At 34.4% G+C, this 15,147-nt stretch overlaps 1 pseudogene; it reads right to left on the minus strand.

The window, feature by feature from the left end:
- Positions 1–13,204: 13,204 nt before the first annotated feature.
- LOC138148169 (elongation factor 1-alpha 1 pseudogene) lies at positions 13,205–14,886 on the minus strand (annotated as a pseudogene).
- Between the last annotated feature and the right edge of the window lie 261 nt (positions 14,887–15,147).

A 15,147-nucleotide genomic window follows, 5' to 3' on the forward strand; every position in this document is an offset into this window, starting at 1 on the left:
TAGTGTATGGCTTGAAGTAGTTGAAGAGGTTACCCACTAAGAGGTTTAGCGTTGCTCTGGAGACCCTAAAATATCAACATGCTAGTTCCTGCCAATGAATTTGCCCAAAGTCTTCTCAGCAAAAGAAAAGTAAACTTTGTTAAAAAATTTGCTTGCATTAGGCACAGAGTAAGTCTGTGCTAGATCATTCTATGGTGCTTTCACTATTCTATTGCATTATATTGCACTCTCACTCTTCCATGGCACTTTCTCTCTTCCATGGCATTCTATGATGCTCTCAGAGTGCTCTAACTTACATGGCCTGAGATGGGGTCTTATATACAGAAAATTGTGAGAGGAATCTAGGGGTTGTCTAGCGGAGGAGTTTGGGGAGGGTCTTCAGGAGGTAAATGAGTGCTTAAAGGTGGGGAGTAGCTGGAGACTACAGACAATGGTGGACTAGGCCTGTTCCAGGGTGGGATCAATATTTTGATAGGTGGGAAGTCTAGTAAGAGAAGGTGGGCAGTCTAGTAAAGAGGGTGGGCAGCCTAGTAACAAAGGCTTGGGCTCAGCCACAATGTAAAGCTTATTGCCTGATGCAAATTCCTCATCAAATGGGATGATTTAATCGAGTCCAAGGAAGGTTCCCAGAGCCTATACCTCAAAGACTCAAGGAGAGCTCAAGGGGGCTCACAGAGCCAATACCTTATCAGTAGTCACTCATCAAATACTTATTGATTCATTGATATTTTGCCAAGATTAGTTTGGTACAGCTCTGAAAGACTGAACTATATGAATAATCAAATGAGACCCTTAATCATTATTTTATCCAAATATTGTTCATTAGCAAGTAAAGAGACAGTTGTTCATTCCAATCTGGGAAAACAACAACAACAACAAAATAACAAACCTTAATTATATAATGATGTAAAGAAAAAAATGGGAAAACACATTAAGTATTGTTTTTCACATGCTGCTAATTAGAAAGCATTTTGACATATGTGACAGTAAAATGAAAATTCATAAACAAGTGGAAAGCCAATACTTCTTAGAAGTGCTTTTAGTTAGTCACTTTTTAAGTTCAATTTTTAGTCTCTTAGAGGTAAAAAAAATGGTTTATTTTGTTTATTCCTGGGTAGTGTTGTTCTTTGTATAGTGTAAAGCATAGGGGACTGAAAGTCAGAAGAGACCTCTTTTCATATCTAGCTACAACACTTGATAGCTATATGAACATATGTATATAATTTAACTTTTATTAAACTCAGTTTCCTCTTCTATAAATTGAGAACAATAATTATTGTACTTATGTGTTTTTTTGAAGAGCAAATACAAAAATTTACATATAAGTTTCTACCTCTAGTCTCTTTTTTTTGAATGAGCATTTTAATTTAAAAAAAAACATTTCTACAGTTGAAAATTGAAGAAACATTAGAGAATTAGAAGCAAAAAAAATGAGACACAAATTGAAACATATATACAATTATGTCTATGTAGGGGAAAAAAAAACGTTTTTTCCTCTGTAGAAATGGGATAGTGTGGATTCAGATCATTAAGTGTATAAGCAGATTAATATTAAGTTTATTCAAACACCTTTCTTTTTTCTATTTTTCCTTTATTATTATGGCTTTTTGAAATAGTTGATCACTAAGTAACAGAAAGAGGGGCCATATAGTTGGAATAGTAGTGATACAAAACAAAACCATATCAATAATAAAAATATAGAGGGTTTTTTAGCTTAATATTTTTTTGGTTTACATCATTCATTTTCAAAATATTTTAAGTTACACATTTTCTCCCCATTTTTCCCCTATCCACCACTCCAAAACAGCCACGCCACTGAATATCCCCTCCACCAATCTGCTCTCTCCTATATCTTCCCCCATGCCCCTCCACCTTTCCAGTATGGCATGGTGGAACTCTATGTTCCAGTTGTGGTATATCTTATTTTTCAGTTACATGTAAAATAATAATAAAAATAATAATTATATATATATATATATACATATATATGTGTTAAACATTTGATTTTAAACCTTTGAATTCCAGATTATTTCCCTACCTCCCTCATCACCCAACCTTACTGGGAAGATAAGCAATTCAACATAGGTTGTACATGTGTAGCTATGCAAAACATTTCCATATTGGATATATTGTGAAAGACTTACGGTATTTCCCTCCATTCCATCCCAACCCCCACTTGTTCTATAAAAAACAGAGTTTTATAAAACAAATCTACATTCAAATATTTTCTAACTGTTTACCTATATATTTTAGTTCATAAGATTGGGAAAATTAATTGGAGCATAACTGATTGTCTTTACATCATAAAATGTTACAAATTTCATGAACATAGCATTGATTAAACTAATAAAATTTGAAGCAAATAGTCTGTAGGTCTATAGTACAACATTAAAGAACAGAGACTGATTTATAATGCAATCACATTAAATGACATAAGATTAATTTCTTTAATATAATTAACACTTTCTGTAACCTCATTTACATGACTCAGCATTTTTAGTCTGAATACTTTGAATTGTAAGGCAAAATATTAAGTTACACAAGAAAGAAAACAAATGAGAATTCACATGTCAAATTAGAGTATATGAACCCCCTCCCTCTGATACTGGAATGCAAATAAATAGGTAATTAAAAAATAATTATGGTATTTTGTATTCCTAATCTATCACAATCAATTCTATCTTCTTCTGGGATTATAACTTCACATTTAAGATAGTTAATAATCATTTTTGGATATATATTTTTTTGTTGTATAGGTATTATTCATTTGAAAACAAAATTTATCACCAATGTCAAAAAAATCTTATCCTTGTGCTATATGGATATACTGCTTTATACATGTAGGTATTTTGACTAGATAAAAGTAGTTGTCTCTTTATTTTAAAAAGTAGACCATAGTTAAACCTATTGTTAGCCAATGATTTCTTGACTCATCTGATGACATGAAGTACAGTAAATTGAAACCTCTAGGTCATTTGTCAAAATATTCAAATATAGTTTGAGAGATATGCTATGAATATTAACATAGACCATGGACAAAAATTTAGTGGACAAATTTTATATTTCTTTAGTAACACTTATTGATCTTTTTTTCTCACCTGCTACCATTTGCTTTATTTTGGATTTCCTTTATTGGTAAATCTTACTATAATATTAAACTGACTATTTTCCAAACTAGTTTTTCTTGATTATTTGTCTGTACTTCAGTTAAAAAACTTGGAAATAAGTTGCTTCATCTTACACTTTAATTTTTTTTTTCAAATCATCCTTTGAAGGACCAAATTAGAAAAGAAAATTTTTCTATACTGTTAATAAAATTTCTTTTTCATAATTAATTTACAAAGAAAAAGACATGCAATGTTAAATTGATTTTCAATCATTTAGAGTAACTGTCTTCTCTCCCTTTCCTTTCTTCTCTTTTCCTCCCCTCTTTTCCCCCTTCCTTCCTTTTTTTCACTTGTTTTCTACTCACTTCTCCCTTACCTTTAGACTTTTCTGCAAAGTTTTCCTTCCTTCCTTCTTTCCTTCCTTTGTTTGTTTTGACATAATTAACTAAAAGTGTGCCACCTCATAGTTGTATTTTTCATTTTTTCTCTTTTCTTATAAATCAAGTAGTTTGTTAGTTTTTCAACTATAAAAATAATAATAATTTAAATAATAAAAAAGTCTAGACTGCTTTGCATCTCTTAACTTTCTGTATCTACCTGGTCTTAATTTCTAGTGAAAGGGTAACAGTTTTTAATAATTTTTAAAAGCAGTAAAAACGCAGAAAGTTTTGAAATAGAAATCATAATTTGAAGCATAGATTATTGTTTCCAGACCTACTCATTTGCAATTTCCCTGAGGTCAGAGAACATACACAACTTAAGCCCCTAATACCCCAAGCCACTCAGTACAGTAGTATGTACTCTATAGCTATGGATAGTATTGAATGTGACAACACTTTCCCTCTTCTGGTGAGGAAGATCCTAATGAATGATTTTCAATGTAATCAAGGTTAACCACACTCAGAGAACAAATTATATGGAGAATGAGGCAATCCAGATGACTGTGTGGAAAAATAAGATCAAATAATATTTAACCATAATAACAAAACCTTTGCTTCCTTGCTAGGAATCCAGTGCCAATAAAAGTTGAAGCATTGTGTAACTCTTGCGTTCAGTGAAACCTCTGCTCCAGGTTTTGAAAAGCTTGGAAGGTTTAGAGTATATTTGTTGGGATTTAGTGGTAAAGCAGTTACAAAGAAGAGACTCTCCAAATAGCTTCTTCTAAAATGAAAAATGGTTTCATAACCCTCAGCAATTTTTGTTGCTACTTAATCCTAATTATGTGAATTCCAAACCCCTGAGGATGCCCTAAGTATTGCAAATTGGATGATAAAATTAATTATAGGTTTTTTTTTTATATTTCATATTAGCTGACTAAGATTACCCATATCCACAGTAAGAGAATTTTCTTGTGACTTGCATATATTTAAAAAGATTTAGCTGCTTACAGCAGGGTGCTTTTAAAACCTAGGTGGAAGTCTAAGCCCCTGAAAAAACTGGTTTGCTTTACCAGGGTATGAGGGCTGGTATAATAATCATCTAAGATGACAGAGTCAATGAGGATGATTCTAATCATTTAAAATACATGTACCTTTATTCAGAAAAGCAGAGGTGAGAGTGAAGAGATAGCTCAAGGCAATTCTGCTACCATTACTGGAAATATAGCTCAGAAATGCAAAGTCCATTGATAGAGAGTCATTAATGTCATCATTGTATATGACAGATAGTACATTTTTATCAGCACATTTTAATGTGATGAAATAGAATTTTGTTTTATAAGAATAAACTTTAAAAAAAGTTATAACCATTTCTGCTCATGTTTTAATTTTATCTCTGTGTGGTATTGAATAAATTGAAAGAATAAAAATGAACAATAATTAAGAAGTTATATTGTGCACTTTATTCAAATTTTTATCATTGTTTAATAATTTTATGCATGTCCTCTATCTTGAGGACTATTTTTAAAAAGAAATAAAACCTGAAAATGTTAATAATGCATTTTGGAATGAAAAAGGGAGGTAGTTAAGAGTCAGATTGAATATAATAAGAGCTTCTTGGTGGCTGTGCTAGATTGAAGAGGTTTAGGAGGAGTTTAGAATAAGGCTGTAAACCAGAGGAATAATTAATAATAATACAGGAGCTTATATTTGTGATAATTTTTAAAATGTCTGTGCAATACTTCATAAAATTCTCTGAAGTAGATGATGTTAGTATTCTTGTACTCATTTTATAATAAGATACCTAAACATCAGAAGAACTGAAGAATTTATTAATGGTCACAGAGACAATAAATGATACAAAAAAAGAAAGTCAAATTCTTCTTCGGTACATACATAGAAAGTTACTTCCAATAGAAGAGAAAAAGACTAGCCAGAAGATTTGCAACATTGTCTTCCCTTAATTTTGGATCAGGTTATTCTCTTTGATATTTGGCATCAAGCTGAAAAAAAAATTCTTTTTTTCAGAAAAAAATAAAAATGTTTTTAAGTATGAAGTACCACGGAGGGGGGCTCTAGGTGGCGCATTGGCTAGAGCCCCAGCCTGGAGTTAGGAGGACATGAGTTCAGATCCAGGTTCAGACACTTAACACACACACACACACACACACACACACACACACACACAACTGGCCGTGTGACCTTGGCCGTATTACTTAACCGGAATTGCCCTCCAAATAGCAAAAAAAAAAAAAAGTACCATGGTGTGGATAGATGTCTTTATGACTATGTAATCTGAAAATGGGAAGAGGATGGAAGACAGGTTTACCCAATATTCCTTAGAACACATTTTTCATCACATTGAACTTTAGCTTACCTACCAACAAGGTACATATGTTGGAAGCTCTTCTACTGGCTATTGACCATTGCTTCACTGAGAACATTGCACATTTATCCAGCTGTTTCCGAACATACACTTAAATTTCTTAGAAAATTCAAGACTGGTCTAAAGAAAAGCTCTTCTTCCCTGCATACCTTAAAAGACATGTTAATTATACCTTTTAAGTTACAAGGGATTGAACTGCCTTAAACATGTGTAAATGTAAAAATCCATTTAAAGAATGAAATCCATTTAAAGAAAAGAAATCCATTTGAAAATTGTCACAAGAGATTACAAGTATTCAACATTGGCATCACTTTAAAAAAGTAAAGATTTTGTCACTTGATTCAATCAATTAAAAAGCATTTATTAGCACCTACTGCATGTTAGTCATTGATAAGTTCTAATAAACAAATATAAAATGTAAACTGTTTTACTCTATAAAAATTACATATTATCATGGAAAATAATATGTACATATATATGTACCTATGTTTTAATGTTTATGTGTATATGTATATAAACATGTTCATATGTAAGTATATGTTTTGTATAGACATGTGTGAGTGTGACTGAGTAGTTTATAGAATATAACCAAAGTTATGATGGCAAGGAAAAATAGTAGCAGTTTTATATAGGAGCAATTGTTTGAGGTTACCTTTGAAAAAAACTAAGGATTGCAATAGGTGGAGGTGACGCGGCTATCCATCCATTCCAAGCATGGGAGAATAATTTGTGCAGAAGCTCAAAGATGAGAATTTCACTAATGAGAGATAGCATAAAGGGCACTTTGATTGGATTGCAGAGCCCATGAAGGAAATCCACTCATAATAAGCTTGCAGTGTTATATGAGAGTCAGAATGTGGAGAAAATTAGGCAGCCAATTAGGTTACTTTGAATTTTATTTTCGAATTAAAAGGGAACCATTGGATCATAATCAGAAATGGAGCTAAAAGATCATTTCTAATGTTAGAACATAGCTTTGGGTGGTATGGCAAGATGCTTCAGCAAAGAGAAAACTTGAAACAGAGAGAACAATTATTAGCATAATATGTATTAACAACATATGATATGTAAAGTATTAGGAATAAAAAGATATGGCACTGTTCTTATTCAAGGAATCTAATTCTTCCTAACTGATTGTTTTGAATACAGGATTTATATCATCTCACTTATCACCTCTTTCCCTTTCACAAGATCAAAGTAGTTAATGAATCACAGAAATTTAGATTCTAAACAAATGCCACTGGTGTTTTAATCCAATATATACAGCACTATAGTATGCCCACCACATGAGCATCAAGCCAACTCTAATTCTTTGGAATTTCTTTTTCAGATCTCTATCTCTAAAACGTCTATGAATCACTACTGGCTTTTCATTTTGGAACCAAAAGAAGTATAATCCCTCTATCACAAAAAAAGCCTTACAGATATTTAAGGTTGTCTTTCATATTCCACATGAGAATTCTTGACTACAGGCTAAAAACGCTGAGTGCCTTCAAATAACACTCTTCTGTCATGTTCTCAAGGCCCTTTTGTGTCCTGGTTTTCTTGTCTGGATAGACTCCAATTTAACAAAATCTTTGAATTAAGGTGCCTGGTACTAAGCAAGGTTCTGTAGATGATGTCTGGCAAACCTTAAAACTACACTAAGACATTGAGAACAACCAGAATATATCTCTATAGATATATAATATTTTTATGTATTGCTTAGTATAGAGTGGGATTTACATAGAGCTTTACACATGTATATGTAAAAACATATATGTATAAATGAGCACATATATGCATCAATGGATTGTATACCTACATATATCTATATTGTACTTACATATATATTTGTATTTAGTCAAATTTCTGTATATATTTCTATAATAAGTATTTCTTTTGATATTTGAAAAAAAGACATATCATGATATCAAGGTTTGAAAACCACTTCACTATTACTTTAAAACAGAAGAATGCTGCCAGTGAGAATTGCAATATCACATTCCATGTAATAAGCTCAATAGATTTTGGAATTGAATTAAATCCATGATTAATCCTGCTTGTTTAAATGTTGTCTTGGGAAATTAAGATGCTGGACAGTAATAAAAATCCATTCTCTTCACAAACATGAAGATACCTGCTTTAGCAGGGGCAATGTGCACTAAATGTAGGAAACAATTCTGTAAACAGACAGCTACTGATTTTTTTTGTTCTAAAAAAAAGATTGAGATGATTAATTTTTTTTAACAAATTCACTGTTTTTTCTATATTTATTTCACCAATTTCATTTTGGAAACAGGTCAGTAGGCAAAGAAATAATATTTCTTGTTAATGATTCTCCTTCCTGAACATCAGTTGACTTTCATTTCTTTTTGTTGAGATCAATAAATTAGTAGCATTTCTCTATATCAACAATATCCAAAATCTTTTTTTAGAACTACAGAGAATATAATAAGCTTGGGGGGGGGGGGAGATGGGATTCTGGCAAGACAAAATTGTTATAGGTAGGTTGAGTCAATATAATATAAAGGAAATTCTGCTTAAATTAATTTACTTATTCAATTGCATACCAAATAACCAAAAACATAATAGACCTATCAGGTTGGTCAATATAAGAGATAAAAAAACACTAATGTGGAAGGGATGTGGAAAAAAATGTTACACTAATGAACTATTGGTGGAGTTGTTAACTGATCGTACTTTTCTGAGAACACTTTGGAACTATACCCAAATGGCTATAAAATTGTACATATCCTTTTTTCCCCCCAGGAATTCTAGTACTATATTTATATACCAAAGAGATCAAATAAAAAAGGGAAAGACAAAGGAGATTTTTGTTTTTTAGTGACAAAAATAATGGAAATTGATGGATGTCCATTGGAGAATGACTGAACAAGTTGTAATATATGATTGTGGTGAAATACTATTATGATATAAGAAATAATGAACAGGATGGTTTTAGAAAAACCTGAAAAATATTCCATGAACTGATAGACAGTTAAGTGAGCAGAACCAGAAGAACATTATTCACAGTTACAGACTTAATGTATGTTGATCAGCTGAGAATGACAACGTATCTCAGCAATACAGTGAAGTAAAACAATTCCCAAGAATTCCTGATAAAACTGCTATCCACTTCCCGAGAAAGGAGTGATAGAATTTAAATGAAAATCAAGTAGACAGATTTCCAAACTGTCCAACCATTACAATCCATACCAAATCAACATCTGGGTTTTTCAAAGCGGGAGCGGGGAGCTCTCAACAACCAACAGCTTCCCAGAGTCTCATATGATCAAATCACAGAACACTTCTCAAAGTGAGCCCCCAAAACAAAGCCACACATCAGGGCTTATATAGCCTTCTCCTGGCTCAGAGAATGTAACAACCTTCTGGATCCACTGGCCAATCAAGAAGTATCCACTGAAAAACAAGCCTCCCACCCCAGGCTGCAGGTGCACTTTAGCCTTGGGGCAGGGAAGATCTTTAAATTTGCATTTCCATTACACATGCCCCTTCTCATCCCTTTCCCCCCTATTCTCCTGTAAGGCAAGATGAAAAATTTAGTCTTTATGCCATTCCCTCCCTAAGCTAAATTAAATGACAGTAAGTGTTATGGAATATAATAGTAATGGAATTCAAAGATCCACCTGTATTGGCTCGGTTTTTGGTTTGATTGTGTTAAATCCCAGAGCTTGTGAATCCCACTCGTGGGATGGACTTGTTGACATGAAAAGAGAGGGCTGACCTGGGAGAAGCTGGTGACATAGATTTGGAGAGACACAAGAAAATAGAGAGGCATGAGAATTTTTTGGAAGCAGCATCTTGGAGGCGGAGAGAGACTGAGAGGATTGTTGAAGGCCACTTTGAATTGCCAGGACTTTTGAGAGCTGCCAAGGACTGAAGAGACATGGCTTTTATGCTGGTACTTTGTCTGTCTGTTTTGATGTTGTTTTGCCAGATTTGTCCACTGGTGAAAGACAGTGCTGTTGTTGCAGAGGTTCTGGAACCTTGCTGTTGGTTAAGAAGCACTGAAGAAGGATTTTCTTGTTGTATGTTTACAGAAATCCTGGAAGGTGGTTTTGCTAATGTTTTCAGAGGTTCTAGGACTGTTCTGCAGACAGAGAATGAATTAATGAAGACACTGACAATGTATCTTATGGCCTTGCTAAGCTTTGTCTCCCCAGGAACAAAGATTGCTGAGAACTTGCCTCAAGTCAAGATAAAGAAAAGACCTCTTTTTGGGTATTAAATGCTGTGCTTAAGCTTAATTTAACTCTGGGGTAGATTCAATTGTAATCCAAGGGTGGGGAACTTTTGACTTTTTTGTGCTCTGTGATTAAACAAATAAATGTACTTTACTTATGATTGGAACCTAATCTCCATTTGAGAAGAGGGGCTTTGTGATGGACTAAATGAATGTAATGTCCAGGGGTGGGGTAGTACTTGGACATTATTGAATTACACTTAGTAAGTGCTGTATTTTCAATGATGTCATATTTTGATTTTCTCTGTTCTTAATTTTTCACTGAATAAAATGGAGAGCATCTATGCTGGTATTTTGAAACTTGGGAAGTTGCCTTTGCTTGGAATTACATGGAAATGTGACTTTAAGCTTGTCCCTATGCCTAGGCCCTTTGATAAGCTTAAGTGCACCTGGACCTTGTGGCTGGAGGCTTGGTTTTCTGGAATGCTTTTTGATTGGGCAGTGGGTGAAGAGGGTTGTTACATCTTCTGAGGAAAGAAAAGGCTATATATACTCTTATGTGAGGCTTTGTTTTGGGGCTCACTTTGAGAAGGGTTGTGTGACTTGACCAAATAAGACTCCTGGCAGCCATTTAGCCCTACAGCTTTGAAATCCCAGAAGCTGGTGCTTCTCTTTCTGGTAACTGTGATTAGGTATGGATGGGATGGTCACACAGTTGAAGGCTTGTCTGCTGAAATGCTTCTCTGTCTTCTGGTAACTTCTGCTTGTAACCTTTCTGTATACTCTGAATTTCAGAGTACTGATATTTTTTCCTTGAATTAGGTAAATGACATATGTTTGATTAAAGCAAGACTGTTAATCCATTTTGAGTTGCTTTCTTTTAGAAAAGTGGATCTAAGAACCTGTGTTGGCATCCACCCTGGGTATGCTGGGGTACTTGCTGCTACAATAAGGTTCACTCATTCCCTTTTGCCTTCCTGTTTTTCCCCTTCATTATTAACAGTAATCCTTTGCCTCTTCTATGTGAGATAATTTACCCCATTCTGTCTCTCCCATGTGCCCTCATTATATTCCTCTCTCACCTCTCAATTTCACTTTTTAAATAACATTCATTCCTATTCAATTCATATGCACTCTATCAATGTATACCTGTACACATATATACAAACTCACATATGTATTCATACAAACATCCTCCTATACAGACATAAATATGTATGTATACATACAAATATATATGTATATATATATATATATTTGCGTGTGGGTGTATGTGTGTGTGTCTGTATACATTTATGTTCCCTTCAACTATCCTCATACTGAGAAAAGTTTCATAAGTTATAATTATTTTTTTTTCATGTAGGCAGGTAAAGAGTTAAATTTTGTTAAGTTCTTTATGATTTATTTTCCCTGTTTACCTTCTCATTCTTCTCTTTCTTCTTGTACTTGAAAGTCAAATTTAATATTCAACTCTTTTTTCTTCATCAAGAATGCTTTAAAGTCCTCTAGTTCATTGAATAACCTTATTTTCCTCTGAAACATGATACTCAATTTTATCAGGTAGGTTATTCTTGGTTTTAATCCTAACTCCTTTGATCTCTGGAATATCATATTCCAACCTTTTGATCCCTTAATGTAGAAGTTACTAGATCCTGTGGTATCCTGATTGTGCTTCCACAATATTTGAATTTTTTCTTCTTAATTGCTTGTAATATTTTCTCCTTGATCTGGGAACTCCAGAAGCAGGCTATAATATTACTAGTAGTTACCTTTTTGGGATCTTTTTTAAGAGGTGATCCGTGAATTCTTTCAATTTCTATTTTGCCTTCTGATTCTAAAATAAAGTAATTTTCCTTGAGAATTTATTGAAGGATGATTTTTAGGTTATTTTTTTTTATCATGGCTTTCAGACAGTCCAATAATTTTTAAATTATCTCTCCTGGATCTATTTTCCAGGTCAGTGTTTTTTCCCATGAGATATTTCACATTACCTTCCATGTTTTCATTTGTTTGGATCTGTTTAACAACATCTTGATTTACGATTTTTAAGGCATTCTTCTGCTCATTTACTTTTGGGGACTCTTTTGCCATTTGAGTTAATATATTTTTAAGGTGTTATTTTCTTCAGTGAGGTTGTTGGCTCTCTTTTCATGATTTTCTATTTTACCCTCTAGTTCTAGGACTTCAGAGCAGTTTTCATTGATGATTTCTTGAAAGGTGCTATATAGGCTCATTTTTTCATCATGGTGTTCATGTAGATTGATGATTTTTAATTTGTCTGCCCTCAATCTATTTCCCAGGTCAGTTGTTTTACTAAAATTTTATTTTATATTTTATTCTATTTTTTTGTTCTTTTTTGACTGATTCTTGAAGTTTCATAAAGTAAATAGATTCACTTACCCAATCCTAAAATTATTTTATTTAATTAGATTTTGTACCTCCTTTTCCATTTGACCTGTTTTACTTTCTTAAGGAGTACTACTCTTTGGTGAGTTTTTTTTTTTTTTGCCTCCTTTTCTATTTGACCAATACTAATTTTGAAGGAGTTGTTTTCTTTAGTGCACTTTTTCCCTCCATTTGACCCACTTTATTTCCTAAGGACTTATTACCTTCAGTGAATTTTTCTACCATTGGGCAAATTATATTTTTGAAAACTTGTTTTATACAATCAAGTTTTGGCTTCCTTTTCCAAGCTACTGACTCTTTTTTGTATATCTCTCATTTCTTTTCTGAATTTCTCTTCTACTTTCTTTAATTGACTTTTAAAATATTTCCTGAGTTCTTCCAAAAAAGTTTATTGGGCTTGAGACCATTTCATTTTTCCCTTTGTGGTTTTAGATGTGGGTATATGCATTAGTCATGGAATTTAAAGATCCTCCTGTATTATCTTCGTTTTTGGGTTGAGTATTAAAACCCAGGGCTTGTGAATCCCACTTGTGTGATGGACTTGTTGACATGCTATGCTGGTATTTCTGAACCTTGGAATTTGCCTTTGCTTGGCATTACATTATGGCATATTACGTTATGATTTCAAAGCATAGTGCCTCTATTTGTTCCAGGATCCATGGCCATTTAGTTTGAGATTGTAAGGCCAAGGATCCTGGAGGGGTGGGATTTAATAGTAATGGAATTTAAAGATGACCCTGTATTTTTTTCACATTAAACTGTTTTAATGGTCTCAAAATTCTGTGACAGATTTTTGGTCAAGTTGTTTCCATTTAAAAATTACTGATTTTAAAAACTAATAACTTAAAACTGCCATGAAAAAAATCCTCCACAAAAACATTCCTTTCCTCCTGAAAATTTTACAATGCATTGTAATTATTAACAAGTCTTTTACTATTAATCTTAAATGGCCAATTGAGACAAACAGTTCTGAGACCATTCTTCCACCACTGATTAAGACTGGGGTGGCAGGTGTTGTACAGAATATTCATTTAGCCTTCTGGGACTTCTGGGCAGGTTTTGTGACCTTGCCAGCTCCAGCAGCTTTCTTGTCAGCTGCCTTGATAACACCAAGTGCAACAGTCTACCTCACATCCTGGACAGCAAAAAGATCCACGTGAGGACAATCAGAGAAGTTCTCCACACACATGGGCTTTCCTGGAACCATATCAATGATGGCAGCATCACCAGATTTCAGGAACTTAGGGCCATTTTCCAGCTTCTTACCAGAAGGACAATCGATCTTTCCCTTCAGTTCAGCAAACTTGCAAGCCATGTGTGTTGTGTGACAATTCAGAACAGGTGCATAGCCAACACTGATTTGGCCTGGATGGTTCAAGATAATAACCTATGCATTGAAACCAGCTGCTTCCATAGGTGGGTCATTCTGCTATCACCAGCCACATTACCGTGGGGTACATCTTTGACAGACACATACTTCACGTTGAATCCAATGTTATCACCTGGCAGAGCCTCACTCAAATCTTCATGGTACATTTCAATAGACTTTACTTCAGTTGTAACATTGACTGGAGCAAAGGTGACTACCATCCCTGGTTTTAGATCACCAGTTTCCACTCTGCCAAGGGGTACAGCACCAATACCACCAATCTTGTAGACATCTTGGAAGGGTAGACGAAGGGGCTTGTCAGTTGGACAAGTTGGTGGCAGAATGCAATCCAAAGCTTCAAGCAGTGTAGTTCCATTAGCATTGCCATCCTTATGAATGACTTTCCATCCCTTGAACCAAGGCATATGAGAGCTTGGCTCCAGCATGTTGTCACCATTCCAAGCTGAAATTGGCACAAAAGCTACTGTGTCAGGTTTGTAGCCAATCTTCTTAATATAGGTACTGACTTCCTTGACGATTTCCTCATATTTCTTCTGGCTCTAGGGGGTCTCGATTTTGTTTACACCAACCATCATTTGTTTCACACCTAGTGTCTATGCCAGAAGAGCATGCTCATGGGTCTGCCCTTTCTTTGAGGTACCAGCTTCAAATTCACAAACAACAGCAGCAATGATCAGAACAGCACGGTCAGCCGGAGACATGGCTGTAATCATGTTCTTGGTAAAGTCTCTGTGTCCTGGAGCAACAATAATGGTCACATAGTACTTGCTGGTCTCAAATTTCCACAGGGAGATATTGATAGTGATACCATGCTCACGTTCAACCTTCAGTTTATCTAAGACCCAGGCATATTTGAAGGAGCCCTTTCCCATCACAGCAGCTTCCTTCTCGAACTTCTAAAGGGTTCTCTCGTCAATTCCAACACATTTGTAGATAAAGTGGCCAGTGGTAGTGGACTTGCCCGAATCTATGTGTCCAACGATGATAATGTTAATGTGAGTCTTTTCCTTGCCCATTTTTGTAGAGGTTTAGCAATGGTTTTCACAACACCTGTGTTCCTATTGTAAAAAAAAAGAAAAGAAAAAAAAAGCATTCCCCCTCTATTGACTTGGTTTTCAGGTTGAGTGTTTAAACTAAGAGCTTGTGAATCCCATTTGTGGGATGGACTTGTTGATGTGAAAAGAGAGAGCTGAACTGGGAGGAGCTGGTGCCATGGATTCAGAGAGGAAGAAGCAGAGAAAAAGAGTTAGAAGAATTTTTGGAAGCAGCATTATGGAGGCAGAGAGAGAGAGAGA

This window comes from Petaurus breviceps, unplaced genomic scaffold (genome assembly GCF_028583685.1).
Source record: "Petaurus breviceps papuanus isolate PSGF00001 unplaced genomic scaffold, PetGlider_PUasm1.0 90822, whole genome shotgun sequence".
Classification (NCBI taxonomy): Eukaryota; Metazoa; Chordata; class Mammalia; order Diprotodontia; family Petauridae; genus Petaurus; species Petaurus breviceps.